Here is a 6390-nt window from a genome sequence, read left to right on the forward strand (position 1 = left end):
TAGTCACTTCCTATATGCACAGGATTGGGACATGGGTGGTGCTGTGGTCTAAACCACTGAGCCTCTTGGGTTTGCCAATCAGAAGGATGGTGATTTGAATCCCAGCTCCTGCCAACCTAGCAGTTTGAAAGCATGCCAGTGCAAGTAGATAAATAGGTACCACTGTGGCAAGAATGTAAATGGCGTTTCCATGCACTCTGGTTTCCGTCACGGTGTTCAGTTGCGCCAGAAGTGGTTTAGTCATGCTGGCCACATGACGCAGAAAGCTGTCTGTGGGCAAACACCAGCTCCCTCAGCCTGAAAGTGAGATAAGCGCTGCAACCCCATAGTCGCCTTTGACTGGACTTAACCGTCCAGGGGTCGTGTGTGTGTGTGTGTGTGTGTGTGTGTGTGTGTGTATGCATGCACAGCCTCAGAGAGGTGGGGGAACAGCCAAGGATTGAATGATTGCTATGGAAGAATGAAGTGAAACATTCTCCCAATTCAAATAAATCTATCATCGTTATCATTATCATTATTTTATTTATACCCTGCCCATCTGACTGGGTAGCCCCTGCTACTCTGGGTGGCTTCCAACAAATATAAAAGCATACTCAAACATCAAACATTAAAAACTTCCGTATACAGGGCTGCCTTCTTGATATTATCAAGAGGGAAAACTTGAGTGCATTTTTTTAAAAGTCAAATGCTGGCTACTAAAAATCAGATGTTTTATTAAACAATTGCTTAAATGGTAGTAAAACACAAAATATGGAAGCGGAAAGTGTTTGCAGAATTGCAATAAAAATTCAAAACTGCCTGCCTCTTGGATTTCTGAAATACCTAGTTTTCCATGGTATTTCTTTATGTCCCCATCTAGCCCGGTTAGTTGAATAACGCAATGCAAAAAAGCACTCCTGTTTATCTATTTAAAGGGAGAGGCATTATATCCCCCCAGGCCATTCACATAAGCAGCGTTGTGCTGTGCTATGCATAAGCTAGGTAAGCTTCCTTCCTAATGAGCTGAATTAATCATTGGGATGTGTCTCGCAAGTTGAAGTAGAATATTCATAGCAGCCACAACAAGAACCGCAGGATCTTGCCAAGTTTCCCGAGTCACGAAGGCTGGAATCCTAACTGCACTAACCTGTGTGTGAGACCTACTGAATTCAGTAGGACTTACTTCCAAGTAGACCTGGTTACAATTGCGCTGCTCAAGCTTTGAGAGGGCAAGGCAAGTTGAGCGAAGCTCCCCTTCCCGTCTCCAAGCACAGTTTCTGAATACGAAAGGGCAAACCTAAATTTATGCAGGTCACCTATTCCAACATTCAGTTGCACTTAACCGTAGCTCAGAAGAACCAGATGCTGACAAGCAGCTGTTGTGCACCTTACTTAAGGAAGACAGTGTGCTGAAAAAGCAATAAAGTTTTCATTGACGAAAAAATGCAAGTAGACAGGTGCAGCAAACATTTCCGAACATATAACTGTCCTTGGCTCACCTGTATGTTCTTACAGAGAAAGTTGTTCTTCCAGAATAGGAAATCTGCATTCTTTAAGGGAGGGGGAGAGACTGCTTAAATAAACTTCACTAGAACAAAAACATTCCAGCCACTTTACCTATGAGCACACAGATCGCCATTCCCCAACCTGGTGCCCTCCTGATTTTTGTTGGACTACAGCTCCCATCCTCCCCCACCATTGGCTGGTGGAAATTGGAGTCAATGACATCTAGAGGGCACTAGTTTGAAAAAGCCCAGTGTATGGATGACCAGTGGCTCAGGGCCAGACTCCCATGCATTCAGCAACACAGGATGGCACAGTTGAAGAGGTGTGCCCAACATGTCTGAAGCAATGAAAGAGTCTGGCTTTCTGCATGACCTTTTCATGCTTGCCTCCTAGCATAAATGGACTAGAATCCTCAGGTAGGAAACTATTTGGTCTGTTCTGTATGCAGTGGTGCAGCTAAGGCTGGACTGTGGAGATCTGTAATGGTAAAGCTTATAATTCACAGCTATTCCCTTAGTACAGAGGTTTTCAACCTTTTTGTGTCCACGGCTTCCTTGACGAACTCCATTCTTTCTGCGGCAACCCTGTGGGGCTCAGGAGCCCAGATGTGTCACCCCTTGCCTGCAGAGCCAGTAGCCTCTCAGCCTTTTTCAAACACCCTCCCTTGTGGAGTGTTCCCTCAGCCTCCTCTCCTCTCCCATCTCCTTGGGAGTCCTCCGGGCAATTACTGCTGCCACCCCTGGTCTCTGAGGTGCCCTCCCTGCCCCAAAGAGAGATGTCTCCTCCCACTGCCCCACAAGGGCCTAGGAAGCAGCCCCTGGCCAGCCCTAGAGGCACTATTTGTCTGGGGAGCTTGTAGCCAGGGCTGCTGCAACAAAAAGCTGTGGAAGCCTTTGGGAGGCAGAGACGTGAGAGGGCATCAGAGGAGGGAGGGAAGAAAAGAGGGACAGAGTCCAGTGTTGCCTGTGGCACCCCTGACCATCATTCAAGGCACCCCAGGGTGCCATGGCACACTGGTGGAAAACCATTGTCTTAGTACTAAGAAGTTGGTAAGTTGAGGACTTGCCCTAAGTTCACATAACCCCAGGTATTTCAAAAAGACCTATAGGTTGATCTTAGAACAATAAAGATGTTTCAAGTCATTCATCATTCCTCTAGCCCAGAGGTGGGGAAAATGTGACCTCCCCAAATGCTAATGGTAATAGCATATAGCAAAGTGATGTTGTAATGGTCACTTGGTTCTCATGCGTGGTCTCCATTAATAAATACAGGGTGATATTAACATTGTCTGAGTTGACTATTTTGTGATGATGTTTTCCATTATTGTTGTTTAATTTTGAGTCCTGCATGCATCTAACTTATTCGGTAACTGCTGTAACTAATTTCAACTTGAGGGTAAATAAGGCATTAGTAAGAAATTTCTTTGTAAATGGAGTCCCCACTGTGCTTGTATGCAGAAATTCTGGTGCGCTACTGTAGATATGGAATTATGGATCTGATGGAATATAGTTCTGTGTATTATTGTTGTCTCCAACTTTGAGCTTTCTTATACTCTGGCCTGAATGTTTCCTTTCAAAGAGCTTGAATTTGAGAACCTTCCGATAGCACCAACAAACGTCAAATTAAAAAAAGAAACACTGTTTTCAGTTGCAGAGCAGCCATTCACCCAGAATCCAGGGTATGAACTTATTTACTTCCCTCTTTAATGGCATTTAGCTTGCAGGCATGTTGTGCTGCTTCTTCAATGCCATTTGTGCAATTTCTAAAGTGCGATGAGAAGTGGCAGGTCTTAGGATGTTTGGAACTGATCATCAGTTAATTGAGATCTGAAGTGACATTTACTAAGGTCTAGTAGTGAAAACATTGGCTTACAAGCATACATACCAGCAAAGAAAAAAAAGGGGGGAGCTTAATTGTCTGTTGTACCAGTTCCTATGAATTCAAATCATGTTGTTCCCTAAAGGATCCCCGCCCCCCGGAATCATAAAGGTTAGAAACAGAATTTTAAAACAAACTGAACATGTCGAGATCCACAACAGAGCAGCTACAGAGTCTCAGTCATGTTGATATCAACCCAGTCGTCTTTGTCTGCCTGGAAACCAAATCTTACAACTGGAAGAGGAGAACAAAATCTACTCATAGTATGGAAGCTGAAAGACAAGAATGACTTGACCCATATAAAACTAGCAAAGATCTACCACAAGAGTGACAACTTATGTTGCAAATGTAAAGAAAAAGAAGGTACCTTTTACCATATGTGGTGGACGTGTCCCAAGGTGAAAGACTTCTGGGAAAAGATTTATAATGAATTGAAAAAAAATGTTGAAATATACATTTATTAAGAAACCAGAAGCCTTTCAACTTGGAATAACAGGTTTGGAATTGCCCAAGAAAGATGTCAGATTGTTTTTGTATGCCACAACTGCAGCTAGAATTTTGTTGGCCAAAATTTGGAAATTACAAGAAGTACCAACAGTGGAGGAATGGCAGATGAAGATGATGGACTTTTGGGACCTAGCCAACCTGACCGGAAGAGTCTGCGACCAGAAGGAGGAGGAGTACCAAGAGGAATGGAAGAAATTCAAAGACTACTTAGCTAAATATGTTAAGATATCTTAAATAGAATTACTTGTGAGTATCAGATAGGCCTAGGATTTAAATATGTGATGCTGTAGAATACTGTGTTAAAAGTTAAAATGGAAAGAAATAAATGTGTTAATTGATTAAGTAAATCTTAGTGAAAATAGTTTTGGAAAACTGCTACAATGATTTATATGGAAACTCATTCAGGGGGATTCAAGGAAGTCACCCAACAATGTTAACAAAAGTGGGACTATTACAGCTGGGATAAATGTTTGTTTGTTGCTTGTTTGTTTTTTGATGTTCTTTTTTTATTCGTTTGTTATAAATTTGGAAAACTAATGCAAAAAAATGGGGGGGGCGGGAAAGATAAGACAAGAATGGGGCAGTAGACCAAGACAGGAAAACTTTCTCAGACTTAGGGCCATATCCCCTTCAGGACAAATTTCTGGAGACCACATGCCAGTGGTGGGTGGGGCCAGAGGCAAAAGTGGGAGGGTCAATGAATGTAAATTTTACCCTTGTACAGTAAGCTTGTTTCTACTCACACACTCACCCCATTGCCCTCAGTGAGTTAGGGACTTCCCCTGCATGTGAAGACAGGCGCCAGTGGATTAAGTGGACGAGACCAAGAGCTAGTCCAACAGTCAAGAAGGTGGTTTCTGCATGTGCTGAAGGGGCAGATGGGGCTCATCAACCTGGGAAGGTCTGGAAACCAAGCCTTATGAGCAGCAGTTGAAGGAGCTGGTTATGTTTAGCCTGGAGAAAAGGAGACTGAGAGGAGACATGACAGCCATCTTCAAATTCCTCAAGGGCCGTCATTTGGAAGAGGGAACAAACTTGTTTTCTCCTACTCTTGAGGGCAGGACTTGAAGCAATGGCTTCAATTTACAGTGGTACCTCGGGTTAAGAACTTAATTTGTTCTAGAGGTCCGTTCTTAACCTGAAACTATTCTTAACCTGAAGCACTACTTTAGCTAATGGGGCCTCCTGCTGCTGCCGTGCTGCCGCCATGTGATTTCTGTTCTCATCCTGAAGCAAAGTTCTTAACCCGAGGTACTATTTCTGGGTTAGCGGAGTCTGTAACCTGAAGTGTCTGTAACCCGAGGTACCACTGTACAAGAAAGGAGATTCTGACTAAACATCAGGAATAACTTTCTGACAATAAGAGCTGTTTGACAGTGGAATGGTCTCCCTCTGAGGTTGAATGGCTGTCTGTCACCGATGCTTTAGCTGAGATTCCTGGATTTGCAGGGGGTTGGACTAGATGACCCTTGGTGTCCTTTCCAACTCTACAATGCTACGATTCTATGAACTGAAGCAGGACTCTGATTGCAATACCTGCTGTTGGTGGGAATGAAATGGGACTGGACTTCAGTGCACCCATCAGAGGAAATCCTTTTTTGCAGCTTCTACCTCCAATATTTTTTGCACTGCAAATCCTGCCTCCCTCGTCTCCCAAGAGCTTAGGAAGCTTGAACAGAGCCTGAGCAGAGGATGAGGAACAGCAGAGAAATCGGAAAAGACGGGGGTGGGAGGACACGAGGTGGCAGTGAACTCAATTGTGATTGGTATATTGAGTCACAATCTCAGCCCATCGGCTGTTTAGCGCTTGATTAAATGACTAAAGTAATTAATGCTTTCAAAGCTCTCGGAGCGACTCTGATGAACAAGAAGCAAAGAGTGGTGCTGTGTATGAACGCTCAACGGGGGAAAAGACACACATAGATTGTGCAAAATTAGTGATGGCACAAAGGAGTTGAAATTGTCACTCTTTTGTTCCTTGAAAAAGAAAGAAAGCAGGGATTGAAATGTTTCCTAGGGGGGACAAAGGAATCCTGCACACTGCTGCAAATGTGTAAGAGCGAATACAAATGACCCTTTACCACATGTTAACTTACCATGCTGCTCAAGGAATCAGTTGTTTGGTAAAACAATCACCTGTTTTGGCAAGGAAGGACTGGAGCTAAGTGGTTGAGCACATGCTTTTAATGCAAAATGTCCTAGCTTCGATCCTGGTATCTCCAGGTAAGGCTGAGGAAAGACTCCTGTCTGAAATGCTGGAGTTAGATGGACCAGCATTTGACTTGGCATAAGGCAGCTTCTTATGGGTTGCATTCAACTGAATAGAAAGGCTACTCCAAGGATGAGTGCTAGCACAATGGAGTTTCCCATCCCCACCTGCAGGCACCCCTACTGTCTACACACAGAGGAAAATCTCTTCCCCTTAGGGAAGGACCAAAGCTCAGTGGCAGAGCACATGTTTTGAAGGCCGTATGGAGGAGGAGTTTGGATTTGATATCCCGCTTTATCACTACCCTAAGG

Source organism: Podarcis muralis, chromosome 5 (genome assembly GCF_964188315.1).
Source record: "Podarcis muralis chromosome 5, rPodMur119.hap1.1, whole genome shotgun sequence".
Classification (NCBI taxonomy): domain Eukaryota; kingdom Metazoa; phylum Chordata; class Lepidosauria; order Squamata; family Lacertidae; genus Podarcis; species Podarcis muralis.